Here is a 19,779-nt window from a genome sequence, read left to right on the forward strand (position 1 = left end):
CTCTCAAACCTAATGCATCAGGGTCTCACGCTAGTAACTCATGTATCACAGTCAGCGCCAAGACACCACGGCATTCATGCGCTTAACAAGTAATATCTCACATCTAATCAAATGAGTGGCCTTAACATGACCTCATTAGTATTGATTGCCATTTCTTACAAGATACTTGCTGAATATTTATGTACGTCTGTGTCAATTCACTGCCTGCTGTTAGGTAGCCTTCAGTAAGGTTATGTTCCCCCTCCACTGGTAAACTCAACCCCTCCACCACCCACACTGCAGTCTTCAACCAGCAGTGAAAAACACCCCCTCCCAAGAACAACCTTTATAGAAAAGTAGCGCTCAAACACGGGGCAGAGCATGTTGATCTTACAAACCTCCACAGGGAGCAGTGGTGGCCACAACCTGTGTATCAGCCGAATCAGTCTCATGGTGCCACCATCAACAATTTACTAAACCATGATTTGTAGGGCCATGCTTAAACAGTATATATGAAATATCTTATTCTATACGGTCAACCATGGGCTGTTGATGGACCGGTTGTCGGGGGCTGGGGTGGAGGGCTCGGCTTGGAGCCTCCTGAATTCCTTTCTGGCCGACAGAATACAGACAGTTGACCTGGGATTGGATAAATCTAAGCCTTTTGCCCTCCCTTGCGGGGGGCATCAGGGTTCCTCCCTGAGTTCAGCGCTCTTTAATATCTATGTCAGCCCGCTGGCGGCCTTGATAAGATCCTTTGGTCTGTAACTTACATCTTATGCAGATGATACAAAAATTGTGTTATCCATACAATGAGGGTCCTAAGTGGATATAGCAGCGAGATGCCACGATTGTCTGAAAAACATGGCCGGCTGGATGGCCTCCATTTGCCTTAAATTAAATGCTGGGAAGACCGAGGTCATCATGTTTGGGAACAACCCTAACATATGGACTCCTGATATGTGGCCTGAGGCCTTGGGAAAGCTACCATCCCCCACTAGGAAAGCAAAAAATCTTGGTGTGATCGTGGACCAAAACCTTGACTTCGGGGATCAGGTTAGTGGAGTGGTTTCGTCCTGTTTCCATATCCTTAGGATACTAAGGAAAATAAAAACAATTCTGCCAGCTGATGGATTCAGGACAGCAGTCTCTGCCCTGATTCTGTCGCGTTTGGACTACTGCAATAGCCTGTACCTGAATAAAAATAAAAATACGGGTACAGATTGCAGTTGGTTCAAAACGCGGCAGCGAGACTGCTGACGGGGACCCCCAGACACGTTTCTGTACGAGAGGGTCTCAGGCAACTCCACTGGCTGCCTGTAACAAGACGTGCACAATTTAAAGCCCTGTGCACTGTCTTTAAAGCCTTGATGGGCACTGGCCCAGAGTTTTTGAGTAGGTGTTTTAAGTGGTATGTGCCGGGAAGAGTGCTTCGCTCAGCCGAAGGCAGACTAGTTGCGGTGCCACGAATAAAAAAGACCAGGTGGGGAGGAAACAGCTTCTCCTTCTGTGCAGCAAAAGCCTGGAACAGCCTGCCGGTGCATCTCAGGAATGCCTCGGAGCTCCTCTCTTTTAGAAAGGGGCTTAAGACCTGGTTATTTGTGGAGTAGATCCCCGTTTCCTTCTCAAGAGTCAGTAAGTAGCGCCAGGACGCCCTTGGGTATAAGCGCGCTTTATAAGCTCCTAAATAAATAAATAAAATTAATATAATGCGTCACATAGAAAAATGTTTCCTGATAGCAGCAGTAACACCTAAATAGCAATTGTTGCAAAATTGCAATTCAGATAGACATTATAAGTCCAATCAAAAATAATAATACACCCCTTCACTGCCACTCACTGAAACATGACTGGCGGAATAGTTTTTCATAGCCTTCATTGCCTGCTGTGAATCTGCATATGTGAGCACCCTGTCTGACAGAACAATTCTAACTTGGATATGAGTACAACATACAATATTTTATATTCATTTACTGAAGTTTTGCAAGGTAGAATCTGGTAATACAGAAATATCAGTGCCAGAGTATGTCAGGACCAGCAGTTAACATGTTTTTAGAAGAGCAGTGTCCAATCCCTGTAAGTGAACATTCTATCAATGAAAGGTCTAGGTCCATATTCCAGAACTGGACTCAAGGTCATGCAACGGCGCACCCTCACCACAAGAAATAGTTTAGATAATGTATCGGGACCCAATAGGTCTGACTGCACTATCTCTACAAATGTCTCCATGTTTCCAATACTAGTATTATCTGAAACACCCACTATTCGAACATTATTCCACCTCAATCTCCCATTTAGGTCTCTGTTTTTGAATGTTATCATCATTAGGTCCTTTTCAGTTTAAGATTGGGCTCCCTTGCTTGCCACAGCATTATCCTCTATCTCTGTGATATGCCACACCATCAAATCTAGACATGCTGTGTGTTCATTCAGACACTCTTTCATAAGGTCCTTTTGGTAATTTACTGTATTGATCTTATCATTAAGCCTGGGCGAAGCACTACGCTACGCTCGCGTAGTTTGCGAAGTTCGCGCTACTTCGCACTACGCGAACTGCACGTAGCACAGTGCGAACACGCGTAGCGTAGTGTTGCGTAGTGCTGTGGTAATTTTTTGCTTGCTCGCGGTCCTCAACGTCAAGCAAAATTACATCCCGGCGAGACTTTTTCCTTGTTCGCGATCAGCAACATCAAGTTGGCGATCGCGAGCATGGAAAATAAACCTCCCGGCGAGATTCCCAACGCGAGGAGGTCAGGTTTCTCATTGCGAGGGGTCGCGTATGCTCGCGACCGCTCGCGATGAGAAACTACCAGTTCGCACTGTGCAAGATGCCATTTTCAATGATTGCACAGTGCCGGTTGCTTGTCCGCACTGTGCAATCATTGAAAACAACATCTTGCACAGTGCGAACATGTTACTACGCAGTTCGCGAAGTGCTACGCGTAGCTCGCGTAGTGCGAACTTCACTTTGCGTAGCTTCGCGAAGTGCTACTTCGCGAACTACGCCCACCCCTACTTATCATCAGTGGTCTGAAGACTGTGCCTCGCATCTTGCAGAATCAAGAAGATATTATCTGCTCTGGTCTCATGTCCCAAGAGGAACATACAGATTCACCTAAGCTTCTCCATTACAGACCCTTGAGCACTGCTAGGTTTGAACGTCAGCTTGGGCTGTGATCTGTTCATCTTGCCCATCAGTCACATCAACATGCCCCCCAGGATCAAATTCATGCTTATTCCTGCTACCACAGCTCCAATCAAAAGAAGTCATCACAATCAGTGGAAGCCGCATCTCCCTATTGGAGATCTTAGTTACGTCATCAGATGTTGCCTAGCAGTGACAATCATCGAGTCAGCTCCAACAGAGCAATCCAGTGAGGCTGTCAGGGACCATCACTAGACAAGATTGCAGGTGCACACCAAGGATACAAAGAAGTGTCACATCACATAAGCACACTCTCCCCAAGGACACCATCACTAGGAGTGTTGGCGATGGTGTGAATCATGTGAACAAATGTTAGGTCTGTAGATAGAGGCAGCCCACCCAGGCCTCTAAGTTTATCAGGAATCAAGACAAGGTGATAATGGATAAGATCAGGTCCTTAGCACACAAAATGTGCTGAGAATCATGACACATCGACAGACCCCCATGAGGTAAGAGGCATCAATTTAGCACACCTGCGGGAGAACAGTCAAATTCACAGCATACTGCACATTAGTGGCGTAGGCCACATTCAGATATCACCCACCCCTAACAATCTCTGCTGCTCACTGGATCCTTGGTGTCCAAGTCATCAGCAGGGGAACCGGCCTTGCCACCCACGGACGGCATCTTGTTCTCATTTTGCGTAGCACGTCAGGCTCAGCCCTGAGTCCACAGGCAGAGGGCTACCTCAATGTCGAGATACATATGGGCACCATGTTGTTAGGACACAGATGTGATGTTGTCTGCCGGCTCCTTTTTTTTAAAACAATTCTTTATTTGCATTTCAACATCAGGTCATTGGCGCTAAGTGCTCATCATAAAGCACACTGAACAAGAAATCAATAAACCAGAAAAAAATAAAAAACTAAGTGCACTTTGAACATCAGTATAAAACACACTCAATACAGAAAGCCACAATCATCAGCAGGGATATGCCAAAAACGGGACATGCGAACACTGGAATAGGAACTTGTCTGGACTATTTCCAATTATGGTGGACAGCAGTCAGGAAGTGCATGGACCATAGTCTGAGTATTAGTGTTGCTACACCAATGCATCAAGAAACAGGAGCCACAAATCCATCAAGTATTGGGCCCGGGGTTCTTTACTCACTCCACATGTGTAAATGGTAAAACAGTCGGGGAGCACCTGTTTTCTGGATCTGTGTGGGCGGTGGTCAGAGAAAGTCCTCACAGATTTAGGAGGTGGCATCTATCTCATGTATATTATTAATTCAGATTGGGCCACTTTAGTCATATCGGAGAGCCTGTCTGCACCCATAGGCCTTGACGGTTTTCTCCAGTGGAGTGAAATACATAGTTTGGCAGTACCCTGACCCGTCACCAACCAGCATTTTCTTTGTTTTGTAGGGGCAACACAGCCAGTGATGTCATGGAGGAGCGCCACTCAGAAAGTGGGTAACAATTGGATTCTGCCGGAACTACCAAGTGTCACCCATACATCAGACCTGTAGGCACCAAGTGCTGCATAGGACCACAGGATGTGTACGACTTTGCATCCTCCCTGCCCACAGTGCCAACCTGTGTGTGGTAATAGGCCTGCCCGGTGCAGCGCAATTGAATATCACCCCTGAGGCCGTTCCCCATAAAGTAAGATGCACATGGATCAGTGAAGTTTCTAAGAGGATGATCCCTACCACATATTCCCTGGAGGCTATAGCAGATCTGGAGGAATTGCCAGTGGGCTATAGTCAGGAGACCATATTCCTGGTAAAGAACCTCAAAGGACACAAAGGAATCAGCAAGTAAGTGGTCAAGCATAAGAATGCCACACTCTCTCCATTTCGGGCAGTTTATCGTTCGACCGCTAACACATATTCTAGCATTGCTCCATATAGAAGAACCTGTATGTATACACAAATATGCCTTCAAACACTTGTAGGCCTGCTTCCAAATACGGAACATGTGTATAATAATGGAGCTGTCACTGTATTGACTCTCTGGTTGCGCAGCATATAGGCAATCGAGTGAGGCTCTGCACTACACCAGGGCAATTTCTTTACTACGATTGATGGGCCAGCATTTGTACCCAACTAGCTGGTCAGTATCGAAAGTTGATTGGCCATATAGTACATACCAATGTGGGGAAGACGTAATCCCCCTGCTTCCATTTGAGCATATAGTTTTGGCATTTGAAACCAGTGTTTATCAGGCCCCCGTATAAAGCCTTTAATAGCAGAATCAATGGGGGCCAGAAGAGAGCTAGGAACGGGAATTGGTAGCATCCCCAATACACAGTTGAGCGGACAGTCTCCATCTTGAATGCCTGCCCTCAACCCCACAGAGAGAAATGGAGACGCATCAGGTTCACAAAGTCTAGGAGAGTGGCTACCAGCAGAGGAGATATGTTGTCTTGTGAAAAATTGTGCAGTCCCCTGGAGAGATAAATGCCCATATATGGTTGGCAGAGTAGAAATCCTCTCCAAGCAGTAGCCACAATCCTAGTCAGGGTAAGTCAGATAGAGAGTAGACCCTAAATTGACCTGTGCCCAATTGAAAATTAAACTTAAAAGATTTTTTAATGCAATCCCAATGTTAACCTCTGGTCGAGATAGGCCTTGCTGTAGTGAAAAACTAATTTAGCAGTTTTTCTCTACCAGGACAAGCAAAGATTAAAAGTACATGTCCTACCTTTTGAATACACTGCACCCTGTCCATAAGGCTGACTAGGGCCTACCTTAGGGGTGTCCTATATGTAATAAAGGGCAATGTTTGGGACTGGAAAGTAGGTTAACTTCCCTAAACGAAACAGCAGTTTAAAACTGCCCATACAGGCCCTGAAGTGGCAGACCTGAGCCAAGTTTAAAGGGCTACGGAGCACAATCAGTGCTGCAGGCCCACCAGTAGCATTTTATTCATAGTAGCATTTTATTTATAGGCCCTATGCAAATATAGTTTACTTTACTAGGGATGTATAAGTGCATTTAATATTAAGCCTGGGCGTAGTTTGCAGAGTTTTGCTGTGCGGAACTCCGGGAAGTTACAAAAAAGCTCCGCGAAGTTCCGCAAGTGGCGGAGTATAGTGTAAACTGCAGTTCACGCTGGTCTTTTTCCCACTCGGGTAGAAATTTTACCCGAGCGGCAGCTAGCGCTCGCAAACTTACCGTTTGCAAGCAGGGAAAAAACTCCGCTGCACTACGCGGAGCACTGTTTTCTGCACTATGCGAGCTCCGCAGAGCACGGAGTGCAGACTACTCTGCAAACTCCATGAATGGAGCAGAGTTCACCACCCAGGCCTATTTAATATGCCAATTGTGGCTAAGCCAATGTTACCATGTTTTGAGTACAGAGCATTTGCAAATTAGCACTGGTTAGCAGTGGTAAAGTGCCGTGGTAAAGTGCTCAGAATCCTAAAGCCACAAAAATGAAGTCAGCAAAACAGGAGGTCAGAAGGCAAAAAGTCAAGGGAAACAATGCCAGGTCTTACACAAGGTAATTGAAAAAATCTGAAAAATAATCTAGTAAGGACACCAGAAGCGGCATGATTGTTCATGGCTGACAGACCATCATCAGGGTATCATCAGCATATAAAAAAGAATGAATGGGTCCCCCTGTGGTTCGTATACCAGGTAAAGGGGCGACACCCTGATGGCAACCTGCATTTATATTATTTCGATGCACTTGATGGTTTAACTGTGAGTATTGTACTAGTGGGATACTGAAAGGAAGTGCTAAGATTTTATGAGAATGGGGAGTTTTAAACTGTTTTAGGAGGTGCTAGGATTTTTAAGGGAATGGTGAATTTTAGGAGGTGGTCCTTGTTATTTGGTTTCCCTCTCTCCTAGCTATGATGGGAACAGTATTCTTTCCCTGTGGGCTGCTGGAGGAGCCTTAGCTGTTTGGTAATTAGTCGGGGGTGCGCCGTACCTCATCGCTTGGGTCATCCATCAGAAAGGTGGATGCAAGCTTCCCTTCCTTCCAAATTGATGGCAATCAGTGTTAAGAATATTACTCAGTAGGCCCTTCGAACTTGGCCTTCTTCCACTTCCGTACGAAGTTGCAGATGTAGACTTCTTGCCCTGACTGATGTGTTTGTTGGCTAGGTTGGTGTTTGCCCCGAGCATTTTGGTGGTGAACCTGTGCTAGCTCCAAAATCTTGTGGAAATCTCTCTTTGGAAAATATAATAAATGTGGCAGAATTACCTTTAATTACCATTGCCCTTTTTCCACGCCAATATATATTCTTAAAAGTTTTTGACCAAAAGATCTCCCTCATAAACACAAGCAAGTAGTCAAATACAAATAAATATATTTTGACAAAATAATAGTCTGTGAGTAGTTTAAAGGGTTCTATTTTATAATTAAAAATACAGGTTTCTTTATTAATTTGTCAAATAACAATCAGAACTGATAACAGAAAGATATAAGAAGTGCAGACCATATTATTATAAATATACAGCACATTCCATTAAGGAAACAATCCCTATTCTAAGAGTTGGGGCACTAATTATGTCAGTCAGAACTCATGAAGAGTTCAAAAATGAAGTCAGAAGTGAGATTAGCATGAATCAATTATTTAATAATTGAAGAGTTTCCCATAAAGAGAAAATAAATCATAGAGCAAATAAACATTGCCAATTAGTCAAAGCATAAAGCTTAGGTTTTTAATAAATGCCACCAGACTACTCTGCAACTTTTGTCTCCCCTTCTACTACATATTAAATCCTTCCTGTCTTTGGCTAGCAATTCCTGTAGTGTGTGTAGCAGATGCACACTGCCAGTATATAGATATATGGGTCAAGGGTCTTCAGCCAGCAGAAGGAGGCTGACTTCACAAGTTCCTCTTTAGTCTGCACGCTATTTTTGGATAATTTATTCAACCGCGTGATGAAGCTGACTAACGCAGCTCATGTTTTTTGGACTGTCGTGACATGATGAAATGCATTTAAATTGCTCTTATCTCTATATACTGACAGTGTGCATCTGCTACACATGCCACAGGAATTCTCAGCCCTACTTCCCCTCACAGAGTGCCTGGAAGGATCCCATGTAAGTGATCACCTTTATTGGATATGGGGTCGAAATGCCGTTGACACACATTCAAATAAATCATTTTTTTAGCCCTCACTAATGTTCTAGAAGGCTATCAACCATAATTATGTATTGTATAATGGTCATTCTTGTTGATTAAAAAACCTCAATATATGTTACAATTTGTCACTCTGGTTGTAAAGGTTCTAAGTTCACTTGGGTCACAGAGCACTTTTTCATCTGTATTACAATATAAATATACTATTTGCACTAACAATATCTGGCACCTATATAGTGGTCTGTGTAATTGGTCTTCTCTTTCAGCATCCATATACCAATAGTAACTGCCATTTTGCACAGTTAATATCAAGTATACGTTACACTGTCCACATGAACCATTGTCTTTCTGTTGCTTACAGGATTTAAAGGCACCGGATGCTTTTTGCGGATGGTCTACAGGGCAAAGGTTCGTACCCTGACACCCGTTGCATGGGCAGCATGCTCTTCCCTTTAATGTATCACTGCATATACCGAATTCTCTGCATACAGCGTCAATGGTGCCCCCATCATGATGGAGGTGCTCTTGTCAACTGCAAAGGCAGCTGCGGCCAAGGCCTGTTCACATGGGAAATAGCCATGCATAACTGAATCCTATAGCCCGCTGTAATACGCAAGCAGTTTGTGTCCCAAGGGGGGTACTTTTGGGTTAAGAAGGGTGTCAGGCTCATCCATCACTGTGGACTAATAGGAATAACTCTTTCCTATAATTGTGCGAACCTAACAAAGGGGAGTGTGATATTTCAGTTTTTAGTTTATCAAAGGGTTTCTGCATTTCGGATGTCCAGACCAGTTCCTCATTGCCTGTTTTAGCCTTTTTCATTTCTCCAAACAAGGGAGCAATGAGTGTGCTATAATCAAAGGACCATTGTTGAACATAGTTGCTCAGACCTAAAAACATTTGCACACCTTTTTTCATTCTGGGCCATGGCAGTGCTCCTTTAAAATCTGCCCATTCTTGCATTATCTGCTGGCCAGTTGCTGAGATGAGCTGAACTAGATAGCTAACCTCCGGTTGCACATATTGCACTTTCCCCTTTTCTACCGTGTATCCCCTTGTGGCATGTGCTGTTAGGAACACTATCATCTCTTGGTGGCATAGATCCTTGGAGGGACTGCAGGCTAAGATGTTATCAGCATACTGTATGAGGTACTGCTCAACTGAAAGTTGGCGAGATCCTTTCTCAGTATTCTATTGAATATGCTGGGGAATTCGCACTGCCCAAGTGGTAGTCTTTGGTATAGCAGCTAGAAGTTGAATGCATTAGCATATTGGCTGGCAGGGTGCAGAAGGATGCTGAAGAATGCATTCTTTATATCTCTCATGGAGAGGCATTGGGCGTCTGCTGGTATGCTAGTCAGCATTATCACATATGAGCAACCACAGCCATATCAATTCTCCTTGGGAATTCAGACCTTTAAAAAAAAAAAAAGAACAAGGGTTCTAACAGGATGTGATAATCTCCCTCACTTTATCTTTGGTGGATGGGTTATCCAAAGATATTGGAGTAGATGCCTCACTCACTTATCGTGACATGCTTCATCATAGGCGTCTATCCACACCCGGGTAAGATGGTACTACCCGGGCGGACTCAACCATAGATGTAATGGGAGTTCTTATATAAAGCAAGTACTAGTCATGAGGGAACCAGATGAGTGATAATTAGAAATACCTTCAGGTATACCCATCAATGTATTTTATTCAGGGGTACCTGGGGCAAGAAAAAAAAGTGAATATGTTGGAGTTTACTGAATATAATTGTTGAGTTGTACCCTATTTACAGTGACAACATGTTTGGGCCCTCACTAGGAGCCCACATGGGTCTGGGGCCTTCGTCAGGGCTATTTATCTGCCACTTAGTGTCCTTGCTTCTATAGAGTGCACGCACTCCATGCACTACTGTGAGGCCTAATGCGCTCATCTGTCTTCACAGTGTCCTCAGTAGATTTTCTACTGTTTGTTTTAGTCAAGCGACAAGCGGATCAGGCGGTTGGTGCTGCCTTATAGTCACACATTCGTCAAAGGGCTAGCACCGCCGGAATACCTCTATTGCCCTGCTCCGTCCGCCGTTGCATTCTTTACATCTATCATAGAGAGGCAGTGGGCATCTGCTGGTATGCTAGTCAGTATGACAGAGGTGTCTGGTACCACTGGGCATTCTGGGACAACAATGTCATTGAGGGGATGCAGGTCCTTAACCAGTCGCCAAGTTCCTCATTGGCTCTTTTTTAAATGGGACGATCGGGGTATTGCATGAGGAGGCCCCTACGTGGAGAAACCCCTGGTCTACTAGTGCCTGGATTGTGGGTGCTATACCCTCATCTGCCTCTTTGGAGAGCAGGTACTGGTGCACGCGCAGCAGCAAGGCCCCTTCTATCAATGTTACAGTTACTGGGTCAACTGTGTTGATGAGCCCTTGGCCCACAGTTGTTTTTCCTGACATGTAGTGAGCACGGCCACGCGTAACAGTGCCTCACTCTGTACTTCTACCCAGAGATGGATAGGGCTAGTGAAGATGATCTCTCAGTCCCCCGGATATTTATCAAACAGCTGGTCATCATTTATCCCCTGTGCGCTGATGCCAGTTACCGTGAAGATGACGCATGGTCACATTGCACCTTTCTGGTCTATACATATGAACAGACAAGGCAAGTGCAGCTTCTGTCCCAACATTTGAGGGGTGTTAGGCACTGGTAAAGGCCAGCAAATTGGTGGGTATTGCTCTTGCCTGTCCCGTTATGCCCTGTGGGTGTACCAGGGACATGAGCCTGGTGGGGGTGTCCCCTGGAGTAGAGCACGTAATTATCCTGTCCTTTGAGAAATGGATGGTCATTTTTCATTTGGACATTAAGTCTCTACCCAGGAGTTTAGTGGGTGATGAGAGGTGATTCAGAAGCTGCCCCCTCACTCTACTCACTCCCACTTATTACTCTAAGGGTTTCATGAAGGGGACCCTCATGACCATGCCTGAGAATTCATGTGTGTCCATACAGTCCCTCGACAAGGGCATGCTCCCTTCCTTTAGACAGGACTTCGATGCTCCGGTGTCAATCAGGAAACTGTGGGCCATGTTGTTTACCAGTATTGTCATGGTGGCTCTTCGTCAGATTGCTGTATTATGGATAGAAGGGGCTTGTGAGGGCGGGATGTTCCTTCTGCCTGATGGATGAGGGGCCTGCAGTTTACTTGAGATCGCAAGGATGGAGTAGAAGGTGGTCTGGTCCTGGCTTAGGGGGTTTTCTACCACTACTTCCTTGAACCTCATAGCTACATGTTGGCTTCTTCTTGAACCTCGGCGGCGGTGCTCCCATTGGCGCCATCACGGCTACAGTTGTTCCGACCTGTGCTGCCCTTTCTCTGTTCAGGACTTTGGCGGTCACCAGGGCCAATTCTGCTTTCCTTCTCTTTATTCCCACCTCCTCCTTCTTCTCTGCCTGCTTCCTTTAACACTTTGTGAGGCATTTCCATTCTCATATCTGATGCAATCCTCCACCTTTGTCCTCTGACTCAAACGACCCGTCCCTTGGCCAGGACTGGTTGAACTGTCTCCCCTCCTTTATCCATTCCGTGAGTAGGTCACAAAAAGGGCGAGTAAATCTTTCCCCATCCTCCCTTGCTAAAATGTATTCGTATCTCTGGCATCCAAAAAACTGCCCTGGTGGCTGGCTTGCTCCCACCCCTTGAATCTGGTCTGAATGTAAGCTTAGGTGTTTTCTTTGATGTTGGTGTTGAACATTCCCCACTCAGGCCAGGAAAATGTGTGAGCTTTGGTATGGACATGCAGCAATGTTTCTCTAGGTTCCTAGCATGGGTGGGGAACCTCTCTTGCAAGTCGACTTAGTAGAGTCTCCATGATGGATTGGGGTGTTTGTTTTAAGAATTTTGCAAGTTTGGATTTTCTCAAGTTTCTTTAAATAATTACAAATTCTACTGTAATTTGGGGGAACAGTGTACATGGGGTGGTACTAAAAATAGTCTACTAGTTATGAGCTCTGTAAAAATTGATGCATCGGGAAAAAGGACATTTAACAATAAACATAGACAAATGCGACAAAATATTGATAAACTGTAACAGAATACAATTGTTAGTTCAGATTAGAGTGAGTTAATTTTATAGCAGTGAACTAGCAAACGTTACATTTTTATCTGGGCAATAAAATGGTTATTATTTCATAAAGTGTAGACTTACTGACATAACGTTTAAACATGGAGTATATCGCAAAATTTAACAGCACCACAACTTCAATAAATGAATAAAATGGAAAAATCTAAAAGAGACTAAGGGGCACACGCATCAAGCATACATTTTGTGATTCTAAAATAGCGATTTTTACCGAATCGCTATTTTGGAATTGTAAAATGCAAAGCATGTAGGAATCACACAATATTTTGCGATTGCTTAACATTACCTAATAGCGATTCAGTAAATAGCGAACCGCTATTAGGTAATATGACTCCATTCATTCCTCTTGGCCTAAAGGCCCATAAGGATTAATGGTTTTACATTTGCTAATTTGTGATTACCAAATTGGTAATCACAATTAGCGAATGCAAAGCCACAGGTGCCTGTGGGCCTAAGGCCTCCCCTGAAACACCCCCAAAAAAGTGTGCACTTGTAAAGCACAAACATGTGTGTGCGCTACATGGCACTTTGAAAAATGCATTTTGGTGCATTTTTCAAAGTATGCACATGGTTACCATCAACTCGAAGTTGCTGGTAATTAGTGTTTCCTTAAAGAACAGTTCGCATTTAGGAAGGCCTCCTGCATGTGCATTAGGGAATTTCACATTGTGAATCCCGCAATTTAGCTAAGCGCAAAGAATTGTGATTACCTAAATTGTGAATGTCAAGCCTTAGAAATGACCTTTTTCCGTTTACAAATGGGCAGATTCTTAGAATCGGCCCATTTACAAATAGGCAGATTCTGCAAATCGGACCATATGCGAATGAAAAATGGCTTAATACATCTGGCCAAAAGAGAGAAAAAGGTTGACACAAAAATAATTACTTTGTCCAAAAAACATAGCCCCCTCCTGGTGCCTACAGCTCGAGGAGAGGTGATGTTCCGTGTAATACGCAGAGCTATGTGAGCCTGATAGTCTGTCACTACCGGCTCGGCGGACAAAAATAGCAGTCCATTGTGCAGAAAAAGGTATAACCTGACAACTATCAGCTCTCTGTAGACATTCAGCGTTGCAAACAAGAAAGAGTCTGCTGTACCTACAAATTTTCACATCACGCATCTAAGTCAGTTTTTAGAGAAAAACCACTCTATCTAGACCATGCATATAAATTATGTCACGAATCAAATTGCCATATTTATACTTTTTTTATTTTCAAATTAATTGAAAATAAAAAAAGTATAAATATGGCAATTTGATTCGTACAGCAGACTCTTTCTTGTTTACTTTTGATTTATCCCCTGCTGCTCTACCTCTATTAATTTAGGGGTTCCCCTTTTGTAATGGTCGGACATTCAGCGTTGCACCTTATTTCACCAAAGTCAAAATTGTCCCTTTCCTTCTGAATTGCACCCTATATAACTCCCAGGAGAAGTGTGTACCAATCGACTGACGCTCAGAGGTCCAGGAGCAAAAATCCACCTTTTCAGTTCTTTTAGATCCTCCCATTGTTAAGAAACCACAGCAGGTGGTGACCTTACATAACACACAAAGGACTGCGGGTGTGCTGTTGTGTCAAGCCCAATTGTTCAAGCTAAAAAGAGTAACTCGATTTAACACACCAAAGGTCAGGAGTGTACTGATGTGTCAAGCCTAATTGTTCAAGATAAAAAGCTGCAGCTACCTTCACCTTTCTCCAGCATGCTGACTAGGTTAAAAATGATCTACACGTTTGTCCTAGTTTACCATCCACCAAATGCTGGGACTAAGGATCACACGTAATCTCTTACCCTGGTGATGGCGGCTTCTGGACAGATCTCAGCAGAACTTCTAATCAAATATGGCGTCTGCTCACCGATGTTGTTTGCACAGATGTGAATCCCTTCGGGCAGGGGTCCTTGTCCATCGGCAGCAGGTGAGCTCAATAAACCAATCTCTCCTGGCTGGCTCGCTAAAATGTTGCTTGGATATGAATTTACCTTAACCCCTTCGCTGCTAGGCCTTTTCACCCCCGTGCTAAGCCTTTTTTTGGCTATTTTGGGTACTGCATGATTAGAGCCCTGTAACTTTTTGACCACATAAGGTATCCACGCCAGATTTGCGTCCACTTCTTCCAACATCATGGGGATTGTAAAGGTACCCAGGGTTTGAGGATTCCCCTGGAGGGGTCCCAGAAATTAGACAAAATACAGCTCCATTTTGTTTTTTTTGGGGAAAAAAGGGCTGCAAATGAAAGCATCTGGGTTTTTCCCTGCAAATGGTATCAAAAAAGTGTTTGTGAGGCTGAAATCCCCAATTTCCCAGCTTTTAGGGAATGACAGACTTTTGTCAGAAAAACAACATTTTTTACACAGTTTTGGTATTTTTCTGGGACATAGCCTATTTCTGCTATTTTTTGTGCTTTCAACCTTCTTCCAGTTAATGGTAAAAATGGGTATGAAAGCAATAACGGATCATGGGAAGCTATACATTTTAGAAAAGTAGACAAAATTCTGAATTCAGCAAGGGGTCGTATGTGTAGATCCTTCAAAGTTTCCTAATAGAAACTAACAGTTAAATATAGGAAAAATTGAAATTTAGTTGCAAAAAACAGCCTTTTGTGTCAACGTTTTCACCTGTAACTTCTTCTAATTATGACAGCTCTTTGAAAGCAATATACAGTTACATCTGCTGGACCATTCTGGTTGTGGGGATATTTAGGACTTGTAGGTTCACTAAGAACCCGACAAACCCAGAGTCAAAAACTGAGCAGCAATTTGCAATGGCTTTTTATTATGTACCGGGTAAGTAGCAATTATTGTGGGAAAATGTATACATGGAAAAATCGGTATGAAGACACCTATGTATTCCTGAAAAGGGAACAAATTATAGAGTTTAGAAACAGTAGATCTTTGCACATTTTCGAAATTGGGAATACTCATACTAGCTTGAGAATTATCGGTCATTTTTCAAAATGACTTCTTTTTTACACAATGTCTTTCATTTCGAAGGCAGAAATGCATCGAAAGTCAATAGGTAATAACAGTTGCTTTACAAATATGAATTACACTAAGTCTTCCGAGAAAAATGGTACCTCACATGTGTGGGTCGGCCTAGTGCCCGCGACAGGAAACGGCACAAACGCAATGTGGTCACACCTCAATTTCTCAATGAAAAATGACCCTTGTTTGGCAAAGTGTCTAGCTGTAGTTTTTTAACCCTAGCTCTGCTGACACCTAGGGAAACCTAGCAAACCTATACATTTCTAAAAACTATACACCCAGGGGAACCCAGGATGAGGTGACTTGACTGCCTCAACAAGGTTCTGTTACCCAGAATCCCTTGCAAACCTAAACAATTGTAAAAAAAACACATTTTCCCCACATTTCTGTGGTGGAATGTTCTGGAATCTGCATGGATCCACAAATTTCCACCTACCCCGCGTAACCCAAAGTCTTTCAAGAAAAATGGTACCTCACTTGTGTGGGTCGGCCTAGTTCCCGTGACAGGAAACGGCTCAAAACGCAACGTGGACACACCTCAATTTCACAGTCAAAAATGACCCTTTTTTGGCAAAGTGCCTAGCTGTAGTTTTTGAACGATAGCTCTTCCGGCACCTAGGGAAACCTAGCAAACCTATACATTTTTGTAAAGTAGACACCCAGGGGAATCCAAGATGTGGTGACTTGACTGCCTCCCACCAGGTTCTGTTACCCAGAATCCCTTGCAAACCTAAAAAATTGTCAAAAAAACCCACATTTTGGCCACATTTCTGTGGTGGAAAGTTCTGGAATCTGCGTGGATCCACAAATTTCCACCAACCCCGCTTTCCCCAAAGTCTTCAGAGAAAAATGGTACCTCACTTGTGTGTGTCGGCCTAGTGCCCGCGACAGGAAACGGCGCAAAACGCAACATAGACACATCTCAGTTTCGCAGTGAAAAATGACCCTTTTTTGGCAAACTGCCTTGCTGTAGTTTTTGAACCATAGCTCTGCCGGCACCTAAGGAAGCCTAGCAAACCTATACACTTTTAAAAACTAGGCACCCAGGGGAATCTAGGATGGGGAGACTTGACTGCCTCCCGCCAGGTTCTGTTACCCAGAATCCCTTGCAAACATAAACAATTGTCAAAAAAACTAATTGTCCCCATATTTCTGTGGTGGAAAGTTCTGAAATCTGCGTGGATCCACAATTTTACACCCACCCCGCATTCCCCAAAGTCTTCCAAGAAAAATAGCACCTCACTTGTGTGGGTCGGCATAGTTCCGGCGACAGGAAACAGCACAAAAGGCAACGTGGACACACCTTAATTTCGCAGTGAAAAATGACCCTTTTTTGGCAAAGTGCCTAGGTGTAGTTTTTGAACCATAGCTCTGCCGGCACCTAGGGAAACCTAGCAAACCTATACATTTTTTAAAACTAGACACCTAGGGGAATACAGGATGGGGTGATTTGACTGCCTCCCTCCAGGTTCTGTTACCCAGAATCCCTTGCAAACCTAAACAATTCTCCCAAAAAAACATATTTTTCCCACATTTCGGAGGTGGAAAGTTCTGGAATTTGCGTGAATCCACAAATTTCCAAACACCCCGCGTTCCACAAAGTCTTCCGAGAAAAATGGTACCTCACTTGTGTGGGTCGGCCTAGTGCCCGCAACAGGAGACGGCACAAAACACAACGTGGACACACCTCAATTTTGAAGTGAAAAATGACCCTTTTTTGGCAAAGTGCATAGCTGTAGTTTTTGAACCATAGCTCTGCCGGCACATAGGGAAACCTAGCAAACCTATGCAATTTTGAAAGCTAGACACCAAGGGAAATCCAGGATGGGGTGACTTGACTGCCTTCCACCAGGTTCTGTTACCCAGAATCCCTTGCAAACCTTAATCATTGTCCAAAAAAACACATTTTGCCCACATTTCTGTGGTGGAAGGTTCTGGAATCCGCGTAGATTCACAAATTTCCACCCACCCCGTGTTCCCCAAAGTCTTCTGAGAAAAATGGTACCCCACTTGTGTGGGTAGGCCTAGTGCCCGCGACAGGAAACTCCTCAAAACACAACATGGACACACCTCAGTTTCGCAGTGAAAAATGACCCTTTTTTGGCAAAGTGCCTAGCTGTAGTCATTGAACCATAGCTCTGCCGGCACCAAGGGAAACCTAGCAAACCTATACAATTTTGAAAGCCAGACACCAAGGGAAATCCAGGATGGGGTGACTTGACTGCCTCCCACCAGGTTCTGTTACCCAGAATCCCTTGCAAACCTTAACAATTGCCCAAAAAAACACATTTTGCCCACATTTCTGTGGTGAAAAGTTCTGGAATCCACGTGGATTCACAAAGTTCCACCCACCCCGTGTTCCCCAAAGTCTTCTGAGAAAAATGGTACCCCACTTGTGTGGGTTTGGCCTAGTGGCCGCAACAGGAAACGGCGCAAAACACAACGTAGACACACCTCAATTTCGCAGTGAAAAATGACACTTTTTTGGCAAAGTGCCTAGCTGTAGATTTTGAACCATAGCTCTGCCGGCACCTAGGAAAACTGAGAAAACCTATACATTTTTGAAAACTAGAAACCCAGAGGAATCCAGGATGGGGTAACTTGACTGCCTCCCACCAGGTTCTGTTACCCAGAATCCCTTGCAAATCTAAAAAATTGTCCCAAAAAAACACATTTTTCCCACATTTCGCAGGTGGAAAGATCTGGAAATTGCATGAATCCACAAATTTCCACCCACCTCGTGTTCCACAGTGTCTTCCGACAAAAATGATACCTCACTTGCGCGGTCGGCCTAGTGCCCACGACAGGAAGCAGCGTAAAACGCAACATGGACACACCTCAATTTCGCAATGAAAAATTACCCTTTTCTGGCAAAGTGCCTAGCTGTAGTTTTTGAACCATAGCACTGCCGGCACCTTGGAAAACCAGTCAAGCAAACCTATACAATTTTGTAAACTAGACACCAAGGAGAATCCAGGATGGGGTGACTTGACTGCCTCCCACCAGGTTCTGTTACCCAGAATCCCTTGCAAACCTAAAAAATGGTCCAAAAAAATGCATTTTGCCAACATTTCTGTGGTGAAAAGTTCTGGAATCCGCGTGGATCCACAAATTTCTACCCACCCCGTGTTCCCCAAAGTCTTTCGAGAAAAATGGTACCTCACTTGTGTGGGTCGGCCTAGTGCCCGCGACAGGAAAAGGCTCAAAACGCAACGTGGACACAACTCAATTTCGCAGTGAAAAATGACCCTTTTTTGGCAAAGTGCCTAGCTGTAGTTTTTGAACCATAGCTCTGCCGGCACCTAGGGAAACCTAGCAAACCTATACATTTTTTAAAACTAGACACCTAGGGGAATACAGGATGGGGTGATTTGACTGCCTCCCTCCAGGTTCTGTTACCCAGAATCCCTTGCAAACCTAAAAAATTCTCCCAAAAAAACATATTTTTCCCACATTTCGGAGGTGGAAAGTTCTGGAATTTGCGTGAATCCACAAATTTCCAAACACCCCGCGTTCCACAAAGTCTTCCGAGAAAAATGGTACCTCACTTGTGTGGGTCGGCCTAGTGCCCGCAACAGGAGACGGCGCAAAACACAACGTGGACACACCTCAATTTTGAAGTGAAAAATGACCCTTTTTTGGCAAAGTGCATAGCTGTAGTTTTTGAACCATAGCTCTGCCGGCACATAGGGAAACCTAGCAAACCTATGCAATTTTGAAAGCTAGACACCAAGGGAAATCCAGGATGGGGTGACTTGACTGCCTTCCACCAGGTTCTGTTACCCAAAATCCCTTGCAAACCTTAATCATTGTCCAAAAAAACACATTTTGCCCACATTTCTGTGGTGGAAGGTTCTGGAATCCGCGTAGATTCACAAATTTCCACCCACCCCGTGTTCCCCAAAGTCTTCTGAGAAAAATGGTACCCCACTTGTGTGGGTAGGCCTAGTGCCCGCGACAGGAAACTCCTCAAAACACAACATGGACACACCTCAGTTTCGCAGTGAAAAATGACCCTTTTTTGGCAAAGTGCCTAGCTGTAGTCATTGAACCATAGCTCTGCCGGCACCAAGGGAAACCTAGCAAACCTATACAATTTTGAAAGCCAGACACCAAGGGAAATCCAGGATGGGGTGACTTGACTGCCTCCCACCAGGTTCTGTTACCCAGAATCCCTTGCAAACCTTAACAATTGCCCAAAAAAACACATTTTGCCCACATTTCTGTGGTGAAAAGTTCTGGAATCCACGTGGATTCACAAAGTTCCACCCACCCCGTGTTCCCCAAAGTCTTCTGAGAAAAATGGTACCCCACTTGTGTGGGTTTGGCCTAGTGGCCGCAACAGGAAACGGCGCAAAACACAACGTAGACACACCTCAATTTCGCAGTGAAAAATGACACTTTTTTGGCAAAGTGCCTAGCTGTAGATTTTGAACCATAGCT

The sequence above is a fragment of the Triturus cristatus genome, chromosome 5_2 (assembly GCF_964204655.1).
Source record: "Triturus cristatus chromosome 5_2, aTriCri1.1, whole genome shotgun sequence".
Taxonomy (NCBI): domain Eukaryota; kingdom Metazoa; phylum Chordata; class Amphibia; order Caudata; family Salamandridae; genus Triturus; species Triturus cristatus.